General features: G+C 43.3%; 1 protein-coding gene across 1 annotated transcript in view; it reads right to left on the bottom strand.

Moving 5' to 3' along the window:
- Window positions 1-9,864, bottom strand: part of saxo4 (stabilizer of axonemal microtubules 4) — a 160,545-nt gene extending 150,681 nt beyond the window's left edge. The window contains exon 1 of the mRNA XM_080191589.1: window positions 9,816-9,864. The gene's annotated coding sequence lies outside the window, so the exon portion shown is untranslated. The remainder of the gene's footprint in view (window positions 1-9,815) is intronic.
- Between the last annotated feature and the right edge of the window lie 13,428 nt (window positions 9,865-23,292).

Genomic DNA, 23,292 nt, shown 5'->3' with positions numbered 1-23,292 from the left:
CCAGTATGTTGCCATACCACCACCTATTAGCACTGACAATGCTGGAGATTGGAGGTTGTTGATAGCTTCACATATCTAGACTCCAGAAGCACAAGCAATCTGAGCCTTGAAGCTGAAATCAACACACATATCACTAAAGCTGTAGCTGTTATGTTCAAGTTGAGTAACAGATTGTGGAACAATAGCAACCTGACTGAGAACACTAAACTCTAAGTCTATAAAGCCTGCACCCTCAGCGCAATCCTCTACAGTGGTTAGGCCTGAACAATATACTCTAGGCAGGAAGCAAGGTTTAAAAGTTTCCACCCTCATTGTCGTAGATTTATGCTTTGCATCTTTTGGCATAACGAGGCCAGAAACTCAGAGATCCTGGACCATGCTAATGCCAGCAATATACACTCATTGCTAAGCTAACAACATCTTTGCTGGCTCAGCCATGTCTATCAGATGGATGAAGACCTTCTATCCAAAGACTAGATTTGGTTTAGTTTATTAGTGTCAAAAGTAGGCTTACATTAACACTGCAATGAAGTTACTGTCAAAATCCCATAGTCACCACATTCCAGAGCCTATTCAGGTACACTAAGGAAGAATTTAGCACTGTCAATTCACCTAACCAGTACATCTTTTGGACTATGGGAGGAAACTGGAGCACCTGGAGGAAACCCATGCAGACATGGGAGAATGTGCAGACTTCACATCGACAGTGATCCAAGGCCAGAATTGAACCCAAGTTCCTGGCACTGTGAGGCAGCAGTGCTAACCACTGTGCCATCATGCCGCCCACAATGAATTATCCACTGGGTCACAACCTCCTGGTGCCCATACCTCCACTACAAGGACACCTGCAAGTGAGACATGAACATAACAGACAAATTATGAAAATATCAAACATTAACACAAGTTTGCTGATGTAGTGGGTCGGATCTCAAACAATGATGAGATGGAATACAGAAAAGAGATACAGAATCTGTGCAACTGGTGTGATGACAATAATCTCTCCTTCAATGTCAACAAAACGAAAGAGATAGTAATCGACTTCAGGAAGCATAGTAGAGGACATGCCCTGTCTTCATCAATGGGGATGAAGTAGAAATAGTAGAATGCTTCAGGTTTCTAGGTGTCCAGGTCACCACCAACCTGTCCTGGTGCCTCCATGCTGACGCTCCAGTTAAGAATAGCCACTAATGCTCCCACTTTTGCAAGAGGTGAAGGAAAGTTGGCAAGTCAGCTACGACGCTCGCCAACATTTACAGGTCCACCATCAAAAGCACTCTTTCTGGTTGTATCACAGCTTGGTATAGCTCCTTTTCTGTCCAAGACCACCAAAAACTACAAAGGGCAGTGAACAAAGCCCAGTCCATCACGCAAGCCAGCCTCCCATTCATTGACTCTGTCTACACTTCCTGCTGCCTCAGAAAAGCAGCCAGCATAATCAAGGACTCCATGCACCCTGGACGTACTCTCTTCCACCTTCTTCCGTCGGGAAAAAGATACACAAGTCTGAGGACACACATCAACCAACTCAAGAATAGCTTCTTCCCTGCTGCCATCAGATTTTTGAATGGACCTACCTCACAATAAGTCGATCTTTTTCTACACCCAATGACTGTAACACTCCATTCTGCACTCTCCCCTTTCCTTCTGTATGTATGATATGCTTTGTCGATATAGTATGCAAGAAACAATATATTTCATTGTATTCTAATAAATGTGACAATAATAAATCAAATCAAATATTCCTCAAATACAAGCAACATACACCTGCCTCCTTACTTGGGTGAAAGACTTTGCTTACAGGATGGCATGGTGGTACAGAAGGGCAGCAAAATGGTACAGTGGTTAGCACTGCTCCCTCTCAGCACTGGGGATCCGGGTTCAATTCCAGCCTTGAGTGACTGTCTGCCTGTAGTTTGCATGTTCTCCCTGTGCCTGCATGTGTTTCCTCCAGATTTCCTCCCACAGTCCAAAGATGTGAGAGTCAAGTGGACTGGTCAAACTAAATTGCTCCTCAGTGTCCCAAGATATGTAAGTTAGAGGATTAGCAAGGAAAGTGTGTGGGGTTAGGGAGGGGGTGGGCCTGGATAAGATACCCTGTCAAAAGGTCGGTGAAAACTCGACAGGCCAAATGGCCTCCTTCAGCACTGTAGTAATTCTATGATTCTGTGACTTCTTCTAAGGGTGTGCTTTCACTGCTTTGAAGGTCATTTCCACTACTTTGGCATATGCTGCATTTGATTTATACTTGCCATTTGCCAACCTTTAATTCAGCAAATTTGCCTTGGGCCTCAGACGAGGAACAAGATGAGCAGTATCAGCAGCAGGGGCAGTATCACACACAGAGCACAGGGATAGAACCCACAGAAGGCAATGTCCATAGGGTTTACATGCAGATGATGAGCTTCTTTGACATGACTGAGCAGCAGTGCCTCGGAGGCTGAAGGTTTCATGTCAGATGATGGCAAACCTTCGCAGCCGGCAAAAAAAGGACTGTGTTGTCGGGCTTCTCGGCTGTCAACAGGCCCAATAGTAAAAATGCAGCCTATTTTAAGTTAAAATTCTCTTGGTGATTTAATTGGTTGCAGTTCCACTTAGTGTTGCACTAAAGAGTTACATGTAGGCCAGACCAGGTAAGGATAGCACATAGCAGATTTCCCTAAAGCACATTATCGATGATGGCTTCATGGTCACCATTAGTGAGACAAGCTTTATACTCCAGATTTATTTGTTAAATTTAAATTCCACCAGCTGCCCTGGTGGCATTTGAACATAAGTCTCCCCAGAGAATTCACCTGTGCTCCCAAAAGTGGGATGGCATGGTGCACAGGGCAGCACATGGCACAGTGCTTAGCACTGCTGCCCCATAGTGCTAGAGACCCTGGTTTGATTCCCAACTTGAGTCACTGTCTGTGCAGAATCTGCACACTCCCCCCGTGTCCACGTTGGTTTCCTCCAGGGGCTTTCGTTTCCTTCCACAGTCCAAAAGACGTGCTAGTGGGTGCATTGGCCATGCTAAATTCTCACTCAACGTACCTGAAAAGGGACCGGATGTGAAGATTAGGGGATTTTCACAGTAATTTTTTCACAGTAACATTGCAGTGTTAATGTAAGCCTACTTGTGACTAATAACTAAACTTAAAATGTAGTCCCATGACATTACCACCACCATTACGTTGGTTCATATCTGAAACATTCTGATGAGGTGACAGAAGGCTGCCAGCGCCCACCCACAGAACCACACTCCAGCAAGAGATGACACAAGGAGAACAAAGTGGGGGAGAAAATGGGAGGCAAGTTTTTGAAAAAGAAAATCATTTTAACAACTGAAAATGCTTGTTTATTGGAAAAGGTTTCACCCCTTCCACATTGAGTTCTTTCCATTTATAGCTGCAGTGTTCAATTTCTTTGTACAGCAGTTTCCCTTTTCAAATGTTCCTCCACAATTCGCACATAATTTTATAAGTGCCCTACACACACTGGCATTTTTCGAGGACAGTTTATTGTGCATAAATTTCTAATAAAGCCCCTTCCACAGGAACACAAGAATTTGGAGCAGGAGTCCAGCACACAGCTCTTCAAGCCTGCTCCACCATTCAATAAGACCATGGTTTAACCTTGGGCTTCAACTGCACTTTTCTGCCCACTCCCAATGTCACTCAATTCCCCGAAAGACCAAAAATCTGTCCATCCCATCTTTAAATATATTCAACAGTGAAGCATCCGCAACCCTCTGGGGTACAGAATTCCAGAGATTCACAACCCTTTGAGTGAAGCAATTTCTCCTCATCTCAGTCCCAAATGTTTGCCCCCGTATCCTGAGACTGTCACAGAAACCAATCCCTCAGCATTCACCCTATCAAGCTCTATCAGAATCTTATTTGCTTCAATGGGATTGCCTCTCATTCTACTAAATCCAGAGAATATTGACCCAATTTACTCAGTCTCTCATCATTCGTCAACCTCCTCATCCCATGGATCAATTTAGTGAATTTTCACTGTGCTGTCTCCAATGTAAGTATATCCTTTCTTAAATGTGGAGACCAAAACTGCACATAATACTCCAGAAGAAATTCTAAGAGTTAAATTTGCATAAAAACTGGAATACATTACACTGTTTTTTTCCAGTGGGAAATGAAACCCACGCACTCAGTGCACTGTAGAACACACCAGCGTGAATCAGTGCAAAAATCAGGGGGCAGGGTCTATTCCCACTGGAGAGGCCGGCAACATAGCACTGAGCGGGCCACTGCGCGTGCACCGTCCTATCAGCACTGGGATTGGTGCACGTGCAGTGGCCTCTGCTGGCCAGCCCCATAACTCCCAGATCACCAGCCCTCTGGTTCCCTCATGGCCTGATTGCTGGACCCCCAGACATGTCTGGGCCCAGCCCTCACTCTCCACTAAAGTCTCCCGACTGCTTTTGTAGTGCAGCAGGATGGGATAATCACCCCCATGGTCTCACCCAAAGCCTATACAACTGTGGCAAGACTTCTTTACTCTTGTGCTCCAATCATTTTGTTACAAAGGGAAACATGCTATTTTCTTTCCTAATTGTTTGCTGCATCTCCAGCAAACTTTTTGTGTTCCTAGTCCAAGCACACTCAAATTCCGCTGAGCATCAACACTGAAAAGGTTCTCATTTTAAAAAAATATTGTACTGTTTTATTCTTACAACCAAAACGAATAACTTCACAGTCCTCCATATTGTACTCCATCAATGTTAAGATATTATCCTCAATATCATGTATTATGATGAGCCCTTAGCTTGCCTATTAATACTTTGTGTGGCACCTCATTTAAAGTCTTTTGGAAATCCAGATATACTACATCAACTGGTTCCCCTTTATCTATCCTATTGGTTACATCCTCAAAAAGCTCCAATAAAATTGTCAAATAGGATTTCCCTATAGTAAAGATATGTTGATTTGTTCTAATCATGCTTTGTTTTTCTAAGTGCATAGTTTCCCAATCTAAGCAATTTTGGGAAGTCATAGCTGGTTGGGGAGGGAGTTCCAGGATTTGGACTCAGTGATCAGAAAAGAACAGCAATATATTCCCAAATTAGGATGGTGTATAGCCTGGAGTGGAACTTCCAGATGGTGATGTTCCCAGATATCTGCTGCTCTTGTCCTTCCAGATGGTAGTGGTTGTGGGTTTGGAACGTTTTATCTAAGGAACCTAAACAGCCTTAAAGATCAAAACATCAAGATCCTTCCCTCTTAATTATTTTCAGCCCTATTTTTTGTGAGGTGTAAGGAACACTTTACTTACTGAAATATAATTTGCCTGAATTTGTCCCAGTGCACTTAAATCTGCTTGCAGAAATTTGTTATTTCTTCACAATCTTTTCACTCACCACTTTTCAGAACAGGCTCCTTGGTGGTAACTGTAGAAACACAGGAGCTATTTAAGTTTTATATGAAGCTAATAAATAGAGATAATTAAAAGTAAATCCACAAAAGAGGTGGCATGATGAATTGCATTTCTGAGGTGTTTAAGCAAAGAGGATTTCCATTGCTCATGAAGGAGATGAAGATCAGATGGGTAATTCAGCCACTGCACTGACAGGATTGGAGTTCACAAGTTTTCTAATGGAACTAGAAGCAAGAGGAAGTGAGCTTAGATGATAAGTGGAGGGATTTGTTAGTATGAAGAAGGAACAGCGAGGGCAGGGACAAAGCCATAGGGAACCTTGAATCGAAAACCATTCAGGGCATGGTCGGACAGTGATTAGCACTGCTGCCTCACAGCACTAGGGGCCCAGGTTCAATTCTGGCCTTGGGTCACTTTTTGTGTGGAGTTTGCAAGTTCTCCCCGTGTCTGTGTGGGTTTCCTCTGGGTGCTCCGGTCCCCTCCCACAGTCCAAAGGTGTGCAAGTTAGGTTGATTGGCCATGCTAAATTGTCCCTTAGTTTCCCTAGATGTGTAGTTTAGATGGATTAACCATGGGGTAGGGTAGGGTGTGTGGACCTGGGTAAGATGCTCTGTCGGGGAGTCAGTGCAGACTCAATGGGCCAAATGGCCTCCTTCTGCACCGTAGGGATTCTATGACATTAGCTATCATCTAAAGCACAGATAAGATCGCTTGAGGAAAGAGCAGCTGGCCATAGACTCAGCATGCTGTTTAAAAGTTGCCCACAATACCTGCCACGCCAAGTAAATCCTAAACATACACTCCTCTGACTATAACACTATGCTTGGGCCCTACCTGCACTGTTCGGAAACTTATTGTGTGGTTGACAATGGCAACCTTGTCCGACCCATCCCCAGGGCTCTGCTCTCACCCTCTCCCCTCCCTCCCAGAACCAGGATGGGGTCCCCCTTGTCCTCCCTCTTCATTCCACCAGCCTCCACATTCAAAGGGTCATCCTCCGCCATTTCCGCCAACTCCAGGGTGATGCCGATTCTCAATACATCTTCTGATTTTCTTTGCTCTTAGCTCCAAGGGTCATCCAGACTTGAAACGATGGCCCTTTTCTCTCTCCACAAACACTGTCAGACCTGTTGAGATTTTCCAGCATTTTCTGTTTTTGTTTCAGATTCCAGCATCCACAATATTTTGTATCACATAACCTGCCTATCTGATAATCAGCTCCTCTTTGCTGCTGTGCTTCTGCCCTCTTGTGGACATGGTAAATGTATGCGTCTGAATTTCTAACAGTGAAACATCACACTGGCTCTGCTAATGACTACACTTCTGTGGAAATGATAATCCAGTCAACCCTCAGAGGATCAAAGAACTCATTTCAAAGAAAATAACATATTTACCACTTATTAGTTCCAAAAGAGGCTGGTAATGGAGTAATATGTATACTTAATTTTATTTATTTTGTTTAAAAGGGTTCATCAGCACTCTAATCACATATTCCTGGCACAGAGATGGGACTGGAGAAATCTGGCTATTGCATACACCTGTACTCTAAACAGATGACTTGGAATTTTAAAGCAACGTAAATGTATTAACATAAATTAGTCAGGCATGCACAAGCAGTTCATAGTAGAGCTGCTGTCACCCCAAAAGCCATCTCTCGAGCTTGGTGCAGACCCAGCATGTCAGCCATTGAATGCTGGATAGAGCAGTCATTAGTGTTAATGTTAATATGGGACTTCATATTACAGCAGCAAATCCATTCATAGCATCTGAAGTACTGCAGTCCTGCAATTTTAAGCAGCAATTTGCCAAGATAGGATTGCCAACTTTCCAGTCTTGTCCTGTAGTTTCCAGGAATTGAAGATTAATCTCCAGGACATGGTTGTGTGTAATCCTGGGCGGGGGGGGAGGAAATCATTGGACAATTAAAAACGATTTTCTTTGTCATTCTCTTTGATCATTTCTCATTACCAAATTTTCAAAAACTGAAAATGGGAAGAACTAAAGGTTCTCTGTCTGACATTCAAGCATCATCCGATTGGGTAATGACTCTTTTTGCTTTCCAGTTGGCATAGAAGGTTTTTTCCTATGCAAGCTATTTTTCCAAGTCAGAATTGGATGTGCTGGCTGATAAATGGCGGTGGGATTGAGGGCCAGTCACGTGATGAAGCCTCCAGAAGGACATGCCCCCGTTCACATCAATGGTGTTTAAGTGGAGATGGTTGAGAGCTTTAAGTTCAGAAGTGTTCATATAACCAACCATTTGTCCTGGTTGCTCCATGCCAACGCTATGGTTAAGAAAGCCCACCAATGCCCCTACTTTCACAGCAGGCTGAGGATGTTCGGCATGAGCACTATGACTCTCACCGACTTTTACAGGTGCACCACTGAAAGCATTCTTTCCAGATATATCACACTTGGAATGGCTCCTGCTCTGTCCAAGACCGCAAGGAACTACGAAGGGTTGTGAATGTAGCCCAGTCTTTCACACAAACCAGACTCACATCCATTGACTCAATCTATACTTCCCACTGCCTTAGAAAAGTAGCTTGCATTTTCAAGGACCCCCACGCACCCCAGACATACTCTCTTTCAACTTCTTCCATTGGAAAAAAGATACAATGGTCTGAGAACATTTACCAACCAACTCACAAACAGCTTCTTCTCTGCTACCATCAGACTTTTGAGTGGACCTTTCATGTATTAAGCTGATCTTTGTCTTCACCTTATCTGTAACTGCAACATTATATTTTACACCCTCTCCTTTCCTTCTCCCCTATTTACTCTATGAACATTATGTATTGTCTGTATAGCATGCAAGAAAGAATAGTTTTCACTGTATCACATGTGACAATAAGAAATCAAATCAAATCAATGGAGTGCAGCAAGACTTGGACAACATTCAGGCTTGGGCTGATAAATAGAAATAATATTCATTCCTCATAGTGCCAGGCAAAGACCATCTTCAGCAAGAGAGGACATAATCGTTTCCACTTAACATCTCTGAATCTCCTACCATCAATGTGCTTAGGTTAGCACTGACCAGGAACTGAACTGGGCTAGCCATATAAACACTGTAGCTGCAAGAGCAGGTTAGAGATTGAGAATTCTCCAGTGAGCAACTCACCTCCTGACTTTGCAAAGCTTATCCACCCACAAGGCAGTAGTAAGAAATGTGAATGAATACTCTCCACGTGTCTGGCTGAATGCAGCTCTGGCACATGAGGAGCTCAGCACCATACAAGCAAAAGAAACAACTTGATCAGCACCCCATCCAGCAACTTAAACAATCACTTTCTTCATCAACAGTGCAGACTGGCAGCAATATGACCCATCTACAATACATGTTGCAGCAACTCACCAAGGCTCAATTTAACAGCACTTTCCAAACACACCACCATTACCGGCTAAAAGGACAAGGACAGGAGGCAAATGGGAATACCATCACCTGCTATTCCTCTGCAAGTCACACACTACTCTGATTTTGAACATTATTGCTGTTCCTTTACTGAGTCAATAACCTTCCTCTCTAACAGCAATGTGGGTGTACTTACCCACATGGACTAGAGCTGTTCAAGAAGACAGCTCATGCTGCTTCCCAAGAACAATTAGGTGTGGGCAATAAATGCTGGTGGTTTTGCCATTAATGCTCATATCCAATGAATAAGTTTAAAAAAAACCTGAACAGGCCAGCTGACATTAGGTAGGTTTTAAAAGTAGTCTGTAAAGAATAAAGGCGTTGTGGATAATGGTGCACATTCCAAACGAGGAACAGAGGGTGGTCAAAGGTGGAATATTTGAAATAGTCGTTAGGAGTGGCTAGCAATGGTGATGGAGATGTGCTGACTTCTTTCAAACTGATTGGAGTGGAATCACATCGAGCCTTTTAGGAGAAATGAGGTGGTGTAGGAAGATAGCACATCTGAAATGCGTCGTCTTTCACACTGAATTGGTTCAGTTGCAATGCATTTCCTATTGTCGTACACAGATTCACTTGGCACACATGGCTTACATGTCCAGCAATGAAATGAAAAATCAGGTGAGGTGTTTATTTATGGAATAACAAGAATAGTATGTTATTCATTTAAGTTTAGAGGCAGCTCCTATTTCCCATCTGCGAAGTTCACAGATGAACAGTACCAGTTTGCAGTGTGCACTGTTTTCTTTTAAACCAAATGTTAATAAATACATTACAGACAGAGACCAAACACATTCGGGATGGAAATCTCGACGATGTGAACTCTAACCAGCCCACTCAGTTTTGTATGTCTAAATTGTTTAATAAACTTTTGACAGTTTAATGCCAGTCTTAAGGTTTGAGGCTCCCTGAGTTATTTTGACCGTGACACAGAAGTCAAGGCTCAGTTCCCAGGAAGTGGAGGTTAGCAGAGAATTATTAAAACTTTTGCAATTCACCTTTGCCTAGCTCTCACTCACTCACTCACCCGGGAACCTGCTGCTGGCCGCTTCCACAGCTCCCTCACTCCTTCTCTGCCCGAACTGCGACGCTGTCTATGTGTAACCTAGCAACCGTTACCTCGGCAATAGAGACAGAGATTAACGTGTTAAAAAAAAGTAACACACATAATATTGTGAAACAAACTTCCAGAGCCAGAGGGAGCTGCCTTCAAACTTCACTTTACAAAAAGTACATTCTCTTAACAGCTGCAGGGGGAATGTTTGTGTACAGAGCTTAGGTAATAATGTTGAACATTTCTTCACAGTAATACAGAATCCTTGATTTGATTTATGATTGTCACATGTATTAATATCCAGTGAAAAGTATTGTTTCTTGCCTGCTATACAGACAAAGCATACCGTTCATAGAGAAGGAAACGAGAGAAGGCAGAATGTAGTGTTACAGTCATAGCTAGGGTGTAAAGAAAGATCAACTTAATGCGAGGTAGGTCCATTCAAAAGTCTGATGGAAGCAGGGAAGAAGCTGTTCTTGAGTCAGTTGATATGTGTCTTTTGTATCTTTTTCCCGACGGAGGAAGGTGGAAGAGAATATGTTCGGAGTGCCCAAGGTCCTTAATTATGACAGCTGCTTTTCCAAGGCACTGGGAAGTGTAGATGGAGTCAATGGATAGGAGGTTGGTTCACATGATGGATTGGGCTACATTCATGACCTTTTGTAGTCTTGGGCAGAGCAGGAGCCATATCAAGCTGTGACACAACCAGAAAGAATGCTTTCTATTTTGATCTGTAAAAGTTGATGAGAGTCATAGCTGACATGCCAAATTCCCTTAGTCTTCTGAGAAAATAGAGGCATTGTTGGACTTTCTTAACTACAGTGTCAGCATGGTGGGATCAGGACAGACTGTTGAAGATCTAGACACCTGAACACTTGAAGCTCTCGACTATTTCTACTTTGTCCCTATTAGTGCAGACAGGGGCATGTTCTCCACTACGCTTCCTGAAGTCGATGACAATCTCTTTCGTTTTGTTGACATTGAGGGGGAGATTATTGTTGTTGCATGAGTTCACCAAATTCTCTATCTCATACCTGTACTCTGTCTCATCCTTTTCCCCTTTCCCTTATTCATTACGTCCTTTGAATACACATTCTTCCAAATTATGTCTCTTGGGTCTTTAACAGTCTGCATTGCTGATGTGTCAGGTATGATCTTCAGGTATGATTTTCAACAAGTTTCCAATTTTCAAACATTTGCGCAAATAGAAAATGCTACTTGAGATTGATTGCAGGATAGGAAACCTTACTTAACAGCACTGTGGGTGCACAATGGGCTGCAGCATTTCAAGAAGGCAGCTACCTCCTCCACCATCCCTAGCCAAGGATCATCCTGATTTGAAACATTCGCTTGATTCCTTCCCCACAGATTCTATCAGACCTGCTGAGATTTTCCAGCATTTTCTGTTTTTGTCACCTCCATCACCTCAAGGACATTTGGGAATGGGCATAAATGTTAGTCCAGCAGCTGGTGCCCACAGCCCATCCCCAAATGAAAAACAAAATTGAGCTATAAGAAAAATATGCTACTGCTGGAGATATCATGAATAAAATAATTGGGAATATGTAACAGGCCCACATGCATCTGAAGGATAACTATGTCTTTGCACTTATATTGTGCTAAATTGCATGTTGAAATGAGCCCGAATGCCTTTTGTAGGGAGTGCAGTGCAGTGACAGTTCTTGTGCTGTTACGTCGGCAGAAAAGAGAGGTTTATTTGATCAAAAGTTTGTTTGAAGTTCCCCAAAAAGGTCAACTTTTCTGTTTCCAGATGTTAAAGAACTCATGGGGCCCAATATGGATTTATATCTTTTGAGAAATAAGGTCAGTGCGCTATAGTACATGGACAAAGGAGCTGAACAAAAGAGGTGAGGTGAGAGCAACTGCCTTCTACATGAAGGCAGCATTTGACCAAGTGTGGCATTAGGGAGCCCTGGCAAAACTGGAGTCACTGGGAATTAGGTGGAAAATTCTCCACTGATTCAAGTCATACCAGCACCAAGGGAAATGTTTATAGTTGTCGGAGGCCAAACACATCAGTCCTGGAACATCACTGCAGGAGTTCCTTAGGGTATGTCCTAGGCTCAACCATCTTTGACTGCTTCATCAATGGTCTTCCTTTCATCATAAATTAGAAGTGGATATTCACTGATGATTGCAAGAAGTTCAGCACCATTTGAACTCCTCAGATATTGACATAGTCCATGTCTAAATGCAGCAAGACCTGGATGACATTAGACTTGGGTTGATATGTAGAAAGTAACAGGCAATGATCAACTCCAACAATAGCAAATCTAATCCTTTCCCTTTGACATTCAATGGCATTACTGTCACTGAATCCACTATCAACATCCTGGGCAGTTACTGTTGACCAAAAAAGCTGAACAGGACTAGCTATATAAATAAAAGCAGGGCAAAGGTTATGAATTCTGCAGCAAGTAACTAACCTCCTGACTCCCCAAAGCCTGTCCACCATCTATAAGGCACAAGTCAGGAGTGTGATGAAATACTCTCCACAGCCTGGGTGAGTGCTGCTCCAACAACAGACAACATTATCCAGGACAAAGCAATCCACTTGATTGGCACCTCCTCCATCACCGTAAATACTCACTCCCTCCATCATTGGTGCAGACTGATTGCAATGTGTACTACTGAGGCACTGCAGCAACTGCCCAAGCCTACTTTGATAGCACTTTCCAAACTCATGATCTCTAACACCTAGAAGAACAAGGGCTGCCTGTAAGGTTTACTCCAAACCACACACCATCCTGACTTAAAGCTGAAAGTTTAAAGTTTATTTATTAGCCACAGGTAGGCTTACATTAACACTTCAGTGAAGCTCCTGTGAAAATCCCCTAGTCGTCACAGTCCAGCACCTGTCCGGATATACTGAGGGAGAAGTTAGCATGGTCAATGCACCTAACCAGCAAATCTTTCGCAGTGTGGGAGGAAACCGGAACACCCAGAGGAAACCTACGCAGACACGGAGAACATTTAAACTTCACACAGACAGTGACCTAAGCTGGGAATCAAACCCAGGTACCTGGCGCTATGAGACAGCAGTGCTAACCACTGTGCCACATACTGCCCTATGTGCCACCGTACTGCCCCACCAATATCACCATCCTTCACTGTTGCTGGGTCAAATGCTGGAACTCCCTTCCTGCACTGTAAGTGTAGATAGACAGCAGAAGTTTAAGAAGACAGCTTACCAACACCTTCTCAAGGACAATTAGAGATGGACAATAAATGCTCGCCCTAGTAGCCATGGCCACATCCCATGAAAAAATAAAAAATAAAGTTGAAACTTCTGTTGAACTGAAAACCAAAAGAGAATTCATTTATTTCCCAAAGCAATTACTGAGCAGAGGGTCTGGATGGTCTGAAAGTGCATGTTCGAATTGGCAATAGGATGCTCCACAGCACTATTGTTCCCCAAATCAGCAACTTCAAACAAATATTTGTTGTCCAGTTCAGAATTATCAAAATTTCAAGTTTTGCAGCATCATAACTGACTACCTCAAATATGATCAGCTTTAACCCTGGCAGATTGAGTTAACCACTAGTTCAACCACTAACCATGACCACAGGGTGAACAAGATTAACAACTAACCAACCAATAGTCCCAGACCCATATACAGCACAAAGGATTTACTTATATTTATGCTCATTGATTTACAAGCAAATTTTATTTTTATCTAATAGTTCTTGATTTTATTTTTCTTAATTGAGATCTACATCTCTGCACATTATTCTGTGAAAATTATAAGTGAGTTTTATCTTTTATAATGGTCAGTTGCTTATGCTGTCAAGTGTGTTGGCATTAGAGAGCGTTGGCACTTAGACCAGGTGGCATAGTTGCCATTTAAAATTAACAATGTGCCTTATGTTTAACCTTCCATTCTAAATTCTTGCTTATGTAAACTTGCAATGCTTTAAGTGCATCAGAGTCAGAAGCAAATGTTTTGCACCCCTAAACTCTCAGTCACGTTGAAAAATGTCTCAAGTTTCTGAAGAACAATCAAAAGCACATTGACAGTAATTATTAATGTTTGGAGTCCAGAGCTCTGAAGAAGATTCATATGGACTCGAAATGTTAATTCAGGGTGGAATCCTCCAGCCAGTCCCGCCAGTGGGAATCTCCTGTCCCACTGCAGTAAATGGAGATTTGGCTGAACGTTAAATTCTCTAACCTCTCTGGCAGTGGTGGCATGAACAAACAACTAGAGAATTCTGGCCCATGTTTTTCTCTCCCCACAGATGCTGCCAGACCCGCTGAGTTTTTCCAGCATTTTCTGTTTTTATTCCAGGTTTCCAGCATCCACATTATTTTGCTTTCATTGTCATTTATTGTGCCGTCCTTTGCACAACTCTCTTAAATGCCTTTCCATTAAATAAATATCTATATTTCTTTATCCACAACCCTCCGCTAAAAATTCAGAATGTTTTGTAAATCACTGTGAACAGTACAATCACCAACAGAAGAATTTTTCTCAAAAAACAACATGAAAACAAATCCCCCCATGCCGGTCTTCTAGGTGGGTTTGGCATTGCAATCTTCCAGCACTCTGTCAGTTTTTCTGGCAGCTGAGAGCTTTGCACTGATAGGGGTGGTGTGGAGCCTATATACGCCAGCAAAACTGGCTTCTGAGCCCTGGGGTGCCATTGTGCCACCCTACCCCTTACCCATTCTCCCCCCTTACCCACCCTACTCCCTGAACCATTTACTTTACCCACACTGCCCCCTTACCCACTCAACCATTAACCCACCGTACTCCTTCACCCACCCTACTGCCTTACACGCTTTTCTTGCCTTCTCGCAATGATCCAGTGCAGAGAAGAAACACTTCCGGTACATTCCACATTGCTGGAGAAGTCAGGGTTGGATATCTGGCCAAAAGTGTGGAGCTCTGGCATGGCGCAAAAAAGAAGGAATGGAGTGATAATCCAATGGTGATTTCCGCTGCTCGGAAGATTTGGACCAATATCTCATGAGGAGATAGTGTGTGCGTCCCACACTTTCTGAATATCATTGTAACTAAAATACTGCACCTGACTGGCAACAAAGATTAATGGAAATTGAACTTTCTGGCAGCTCACTATTTTATGTGTCAAGCCTTGATCAACAACCACACTGTTGCCCCTTTGTCCACAGGGGCATATATAATAACTGGCAATGAAGCTCCGTCTTCTTGAGCACCATAGGGAGGATGACCTTCGCTGTTCTGCAGAATTCAGTACAACCAGTCAAATCAGCTGGGAGGACTTACAAAGAATTGCGCGAGGTATTAAAAGTTCATAGATTATAGACTCCCACAGTGCAGAAGGAGTCCATTTGGCCCATCAGGTCTGCATCAACAACAATCCCATAACCCTATGTACTTACCCTGCCTATCTCCCTGTTTTAGCATGGCCAGTCCACCTAACCCACACGCCTTAGGACTGTGGGAGGAAACTGGAGCACCTGGAGGAAACCCACACAGACATGGGGAGAACTTGCAAACTCCACACAGACAGTGACCCAAGCCAAGTATTGAACCCAGGTCCCTAGCACTGTGAGGCAGCAGTGCTAACCATTGTGCCACCATGCCAATCATTTCACTCCAAAGCCATTAATGATTGCTGACCATTTTTATTCTACAAATGAGACCAACTTGAAGGCGAGTCTATTGTGCAATTTGTGGCAACTCTCAAAAGATTGCCTGTGCGCTGAGAGTTTGGAAACATACTCCAGAATGCTTTACAGGACTGGCTGATTTATGGCCTCTGCATGAAGCCATTCAGTGGAGGTTATTGGCTAAAGGGAATTCACAATTTAAGTCTGCGTTAGAGATCACAACTTCTATGGAATTGGCCACCAGAGAAGCAGCACAGTTGGGTGTCAGCACCCAGGTACACAAGCTAGTGGAAGCCCTGCAGCCTTCACCACTGCTGTTGATATGACAGGACAGGCCGCAAGGAATCGAATTGCTGGATGAAGAGACCCAATATTGCAAGTGCAAGCGAGACACATTGCCTGGAATTGCTGGGTGTAACTAAGTCCAGAGAGAGGGATGAAAATGTCCATGTTGGCAGTGATGGAGAGGACAGGGAGTCAGCCATGACTGCAAATGAAGCAGAGCAACAAGAGCTCAGTTGAACGTTCCATCATTACAAGGTGAAACCAATCAGTTTCCTAAACTGGAAGGGAAAATCATGAAAGTGAACATGACGTCAGCTGTGTCTTTGATTCCTGCCGTAGTATGCTGGGAGAAGTTAAAAGTCCTGTCATTGAAGCCTGCAAAGATCACATTATGAACATATACCAAGCAATGGTTTCCCTCAAGGGTTATGAACTGGTGAAGCTACAGTTGAGAGACCAATGTGCAGAATTGCCATTATATTTGGTGAAAGGCGACCACCCTACATTATTCCAATGCTTCTGGTTACAGAGGTCTGGAAAATAGGCTGGTGAACTCAATCATGAAGTTATAAGACATGTTGGAAAAATATAAGGATGTCTTCCTCGGAACCCTTGGAGAGATGAAAGGTGTCAAGGTTAAATTATGGTTGAAGCCAGAGACTTGTCCAAGGAGTTTGAAGGTCCTTCTGGTACTATATGCCATTAGGCCTAAAGTAGGGACTGAATTGGAACAGCTGGTAGATCTGGGGGCATTGGAACTAGTGACCAGCAGTGAATGGGTCACCCCAATTGTCCCAGTCGTAAAATCAGACAGATCAGCGAGAATCTGTGGGGATTTTAAAGTGACAATAAACTCAGCCCTGTGTGCAAAGCAGGACCCATTTCCTCTCATAGAGAATCTATTTAACGGTCTGATGGGGAAAGAAATTCTTCAAGATGGACCTATCACAGGCCTTTCTGCAGATGGGTGAAGGATTTGCAGCCACCACTAACGATAGTCACACACATCTATAAGCTATAAGCAGCTTCGCTTTGACATCACATCAGCTCCGGCTTTGTTCCAGAGGACCATGCCCAAATCTTGAGTAGATTGACAGGAAGGCAGGATGTTTGTCCAGTGAGCTGTCTGGTCAATAATGACCAGGAAGTTTATATTCGGATTTTCAGTGATGGCAATGCCATTGAATGTTAAGGTGAGGATGTTATAGTTTCTCTCATTGGAGATGGTCATTACCTGGCACTTGTATGACACAAGGTTACTTTCCAATTGTCAGCTCTAAGCGGTGTGTTGTCTTGCTGTATGTGAGTGTCAGGTGCTTTATTATCTGAGGAGTTATGTATGGAATTGACACGGCAATCAGTCGTGAATATCCCATAATAAGGACTTTATGAAAGAGGGAATTTTGTTGAAGATGGTTAGGCATGGGTTACTGGCATAAGGAACTCATACTGTGATGTCCTGCAACTGAAATGGTTGGCCTGCAACCACAGCCATCTTCCTTTGTGCTCGTATGACTTCAACCAATGGAGAGTTCTTTCCTTGCTTCACACTGGCTTTTACTGGGGCTTCTTGATTTCACACTCAGTCAAATGATGCCTTAACATCAAGGTAGTCGCTCCTATCTTCCATCTTAAATGCAAGGGGGTTCTGTGCAATTCTCCTCCACTTAGACAGCGACCTTCCCTCATTGTGCCTCTGTGGTGGATGCTCCAAGCTTTAGTGTCCTCAGCACATAGTCCTGTGCTTCGCCTTTTCGTCCTTGCGCAAAACCTAACATTCTATTTAAAGCCAAATTAGAAATTAGGTTATTTTAGTTTTTAAATAGTTCAACTAAATCCTTCTCTATTGCACTAGATGGCAGTCTGTTCCATCAATGATCAGCTCAGTGTATGAACAATAGAAATCATCTCAATTTTGTTTACTGGTTCCATGTATTTCACAGCATGCAATACAAATGTTGTTCTCCCTGATTTAAAAGGGTCAATAGGAGGCTGTCTGATCTGCATGGAGCCAATGGTTATGAGTAGTGAATGATTCTTGGGGGACTTCTTTCAGCATCTTTCGTCTTGTGTGCCTGAAAACAGAGACAGTCGCCTGGGTGTGAGAGTTATCTAAGCGATCCCTTCCACACTGCCAACACTGTTTTAAAATGTAGCTCCCTCCAGGGGTACATCTTCCTGGGAGCCTTGAACATTGTTAGCTGAGCCTATATAAACTCTTGTTGAGGCTGCTAGGCATGATCTTTCTCAGTAGACTTGTTGCTACTTGTAAACCAGGTCACCATCTGTTGAGCAAGGTTCTCACAGTGCTGCCACGGAAGCAACATTCAAACTTTCTGTTATCCCAATATTCAGCAGGATTTCTGAAAACTGCATCACTGGAATTTTTAAGGCCTCCAGCTGTAGGGCATGGAGCCTTCAGCTGTCTATAAAAATCTGTGTAGAATTATAGAACTATACAGTACTAAAGAGGCCCATTGGCCCATCAATTCCGCACTGACACATTAGAAACACCTGAACTCCCATCTAATCCCATCTGCCAGCACTTGGCTCATAGGTCTGAACACAATGATGTGCCGAGTGCTCATCCAGATATTTTTTAAAGGATGTGAGGCAACCCACCTCCACCACCCTTCCAGGCAGCGCGTTCCAGACCATCACCATTTTCTGGGTAAAAAGGTTTTTCCTCACAAATCCCCAAAATCATCCCTTCACCTTGAACCTATGTCCTCTCGTGACAGTCCCTTCAACTGAGGGGAACAGCTGGTCCAGATCCAGCCATATAGATGTATGTTTTTGCTGCTTGTTATTGGCACTATTTTATGGCTGCCTATAACAGACACATTTCATAAGTTATACTTTCACATGCCAATGTAATTGTAGTTTTTCTTTTTTTCCATACATTCCCCTGTTGTTTACAGCATAACTTTCCTGACAGAAAGGGTTGGGCCACAGACATTTCTGTAACCGTAGCCAAGTGCTGCTCTGAAATGAGTGTTTTTGAGAAAATAAAGAAGACAGTTGTTATTTAGACAAACTTGAGGTATGATTCCAGTGAAATCAACTTCCATGTTAATTCTCTTCTCCTTCATTTCTTACCTGAACACTCCTCCACCACTGTTCTCACCTGGCAAAATAAAATGTAACGCTACAATATGCTTTTCACCAACAGAAGAATGCCTTGACTCTCATGTGCAAGGTTGTGTTCATACACCTGTACAATTAAAAAGATCTGAGACTGAAACATTAATGAAAAATACCCCTACCACTGTTGGTAAGGGTCCAAACCAGAAAATACCAAATCAACTCCAGTAGCAGTTCCATTAATCCAGGTTTCTCAACATGACCACAGATGGTTCACAATAGCCTCACTGAGTCTTCTTGTTTCTAATAAACAATCAATCGATCATTTCAGATGTGCCTTTTGAGGAGATGGTTGTGTAATGTTAATGTCACTAGACTAGTAATTCAGAGGTCCAGGCTAAAGTTTTGGAGACATGTTCAAATCCCATCATGATATCTGGTGCAATTTAAATTTAGTTAATAAATCTGGGACTTCAGTAACGGCGGATGTTATGATGACCACAAAAGCCAGGGGGGATCATCAATAGATCTACCCATGGGCTTTGTGGAGTCTGAGCTCCTTTATAGAGCAAACAGAGGCTCGCAAAATGGGAAATAGCCAGCAAGGTGATTAAGCCTGTAATCTGGACTGGAGTTGTCAGTCCCTAGGTAGAGACTACCTGATAATAAGCCACTGAAATGGCCTTTACCTTCAGTTCACAATAAAGACACATCTGAAATGATTGATTGATTCGTTTGTTAGAAACAAGAAGACTCATAAGAACATAAGAAATAGGAGCAGGAGTAGGCCAACTTGCCCTTCGAGCCTGCCCCGCCATTGAATAAGATCATGGCTGATCTGTCGTGGCTCAGTTCCACTTTCCCGCCCTCTCCCCATAACCCTTAATCCCCTCTCTCATCAAAAACCCATCAACCCACGTCTTAAAAATATTTAGCGAGGCAGCCTCCACAACTTCAGCGGGCAGAGAATTCCAGAGATTCACCACCCTTTGAGTGAAGAAGTTCCTCCTCAACTCTGTTCTAAACCGCCCCCCCTTTATCTTGAGGCTATGCCCCCTAGTCCTACTGTCCTTTCTGAGCGGGAAGAGTCTCTCCACCTCTATCCTATCCATCCCATTCATCATCTTATACGTCTCAATGAGATCTCAGTGAGATTATTGTGAACCATCTGTGGCCGGTGACGGGAAACTGGCACTTAGCTGAATTACTATGGTGGCCATAGCAACTATCATTGATTATTGTAAAAAATAACTTACCAGGTTCACAAATGTCCTTCAGGGAAGGAAATCTTCCACTCTTACCTGGTCTGCCCTACATGTGACTCCAGACCCACAGCAATGGAGCTGACTTTTAACTGCCCAATGAAATGGCCAAGCAAGCCACTCAATTCAAGGACAATTCAAGATGGACGACAAATTCTGTGATGCCCACATTCCATGAAAGAATTTTTTAAGGCGTCCGGGTCATTCTCATTGATCTTTCATTAGGTGAAGTTTTCCGGCCTTTCCCCCAGTAGGATCTTCCAGTCCTGCCAAAGGTGACCCCTGGAGGGAGGAATGGGTGTGCCACAGAAAATGCCATTGACATTGACAGATCCAGAAGATTCCACAGTGGTCAATGGTGAGCTACCTTTGATGGCAGAACACAAACCTCTGGGGGAGGGGGAAGGGGAGAGAAATCCTGCCTGCTTTTCAGAAATTATTAATTTCTCCAACCATCTGTCATGAAGGACTTCACATCACAACTAAAATAATATCTAAATAACATCTACCCCAAACATGAAATATAGAATAAGGAACGCCTGAGAATATTTGAGCTTGAATCTAGTCTGTGGATTCTAAGGATTCTGCCAGGACTTGGCAATGTAGAAGCTGAGAGGATGTCTCTCCTCACAGGGTACTCTAGAACTGGGAGCAGAGATTAAACGGGTCTCCCATGAGGAAGGTGAGGAGGAATTACTTCTCTCAGAGAATCATGAATCTTTGTAATTCTCTTCCAAAGTGTGCAATGGAGGCTGGGTCATTGAGTGGCATGGTGGCACAATGGTTAGCACTGCCGCCTCACAGCGCTAGGGACCTGCATTCAATTCCTGGCTTGGGTCACAGTCTGTGTAGAGTTTACACGTTCTCCCCGTGTCTGCATGGGTTTCCTTCAGTTTCCTCCCATAGTCCGAAAGACGGACTGGTTAGATGCATTTGCCTTCCTAAATTCTCCCTCAGTGTATCTGAATAGGAGCCAGACTGTGGCGACTAGGGGATTTTTATGGTAACCTCGTTGCAGTGTTAGTGTAAACCTACTTGTGACACTAATAAATAAATTTAAACTTAAAAGTCCTTTCCTACTGTGTGGAGCCTGCACATTTTCCCCATGCTTGTGTGGGTTTCCTCTGGATGCTCCGGTTTCCTCCCACACTCCAAAGATGTGCAGGTTATTGGGATTGGCCATGCTAAATTGCCCTTCAGTGTCAGGAAGATTAGTGGGGTAAATATATGGGGTTGCGGGGATAGTGTCTGGATGGGCTTGTTGTCAGTGCAGATTTGATGGGCCAAATGACTTCTTTATGCACTATAGGGTTCTATGTTTCTATGAGTATATTCAAGGTTGTTACGCTGATTCCTTTTACCAACAAGGAAATTAATGGTAATGAAAGGCAGGCAGGAAAGTAGAGTTAAGGCCACAGTCAAATCATCCATGATCCTACTCAAACAGCAGGTAAGCTCAGTGTTCCAAACGGCCTAGTCCTGCTCCCATTTCTTATAATCTTACTGCAGACTGGACTTTAATCAAATGGTTCAAAAAACTTCCATGTGGAATAACTGATCCCTTGGAATGACTTAGAATCGCATGAGGGGCTCAGGTAATGTTTTTCCTATGTATAAGACAACACTCCACTGGGAATAGTCACAGAGGTGCCTACGACCCAACTTTTTCCACCAGAACTAGACCGTCTTGGGATTGAATTACAGCCTAAAATTTAATCAAGTTGATTATTGATCTATGTTTGAGTATCATGCTATGCAATTTTGTCCATTGCTCTCATCATTACCTTTCAGTTATTAGACCTTGTTAAACAACAAAGTGAAAGAAAACTGGCCCGTTAATATGAAATGCTACTCATCTGGAGTCTAAAGTCATCAAGCACTTTCCAATCTGTAAAATTCGCTGACCATCCAGCAATTTTACTCTTATCTAAGTCTATTCATTGATAATAGTTAGACTTTGCAACTGAAACGAGGCATAACTACATCTTGCCAATAGAGTGATACACTTTTTACAAAACAGTGCTTTATCCAACTCATAGGGAGAATTCCACAGGATGTCCACCAGATCTACTATCCTCTGCACACATTCCCTGTCATCAGCACATTGTAACAATACAATTGTGTAGCATTGGGAATAGCATTGCAGTGTCTGTGCTGGTCGAAGAGTAATAAGATATATATTAGCCTGCTAGAGGTGTGGAGATCCATGATCTAACTGCAAGGGGATACAAAAGGTAATTGGTGGGAGGGAGGAACATCAGATTGGGCACTGAGTCTCTGCCTGGTGGACAATACAGTGACACATTGGTTAACACTGCTGCCTCACAGTGCCAGCTACCCAAGTTCATGTCCTGGCTCAGGTTGCTTCTGTACAGAGTCCATACGTTCTCCCCGTGTCTGCATGGGTTTCCTTCGGTTACTCCAGTTTCCTACCACAGTCCAAAAGATGTGCTAGTTAGGTGCGTTGGCCATGCTAAATTCTCCCTCATTATATCCAAACAGGCGCGGAGTCTGGTGACTAAGGGATTTTCATAATGACTTCATTAGTGTTAACGTAAGCCGAATTGTGACATTAATAAATAAACTAAAAAAAACACTGAACCACCAGATCGGAACCACCCCATACAATCATCCCTATGGCCAGCCATCAAATCGCACCACGGATTGGACACAGGAACAAAGGAACATAGGAATTAGGGTGGCAGGGAGGAGGGGAGAGTGCACTGTGTATAACCTAGTGGATTTTCTAAATGCCTGTGGGATTGAGTGGCAAAGGCAGGCAGCAGCCAGGTTGGAGCAACTTCTGCTGCCTGGCCACTGAGAGGGGGTAACTCAGGAAAGGCCCATGAAGATAAAGACATCAGAATGAGCGCGATTGAGCCTGATTACCCATGGGTCTGAAACTTTTTACCATCACAATGAGAAATATTCTTTCACCTTGCACTGACCCTGACAGCTGCACACCAGTGTGCACCAGTTTGTTTGCCAAACTGTGTTCCCCAATGTTTGTTAACAGTGCCTTTAATTGATGGTGTGCAAATTCCTGAAAAATTATAAACTGTCTCAGAAGCATTACAACATGCTACTGTGCAGAGGGACCTGGGGGTCCTTGTGCATGAATCGCAAAACTCAGTCTGCAGTTGCAGCAGGTGATCAAGAAGGCAAATGGAATGTTGGCCTTTATCGCGAGGGGGATGGAATA

This window comes from Carcharhinus amblyrhynchos, chromosome 6, assembly GCF_965287045.1.
Source record: "Carcharhinus amblyrhynchos chromosome 6, sCarAmb.v2.hapA, whole genome shotgun sequence".
NCBI classification, from domain to species: domain Eukaryota; kingdom Metazoa; phylum Chordata; class Chondrichthyes; order Carcharhiniformes; family Carcharhinidae; genus Carcharhinus; species Carcharhinus amblyrhynchos.
This window is presented reverse-complemented; position numbering and strand designations above follow the sequence as displayed.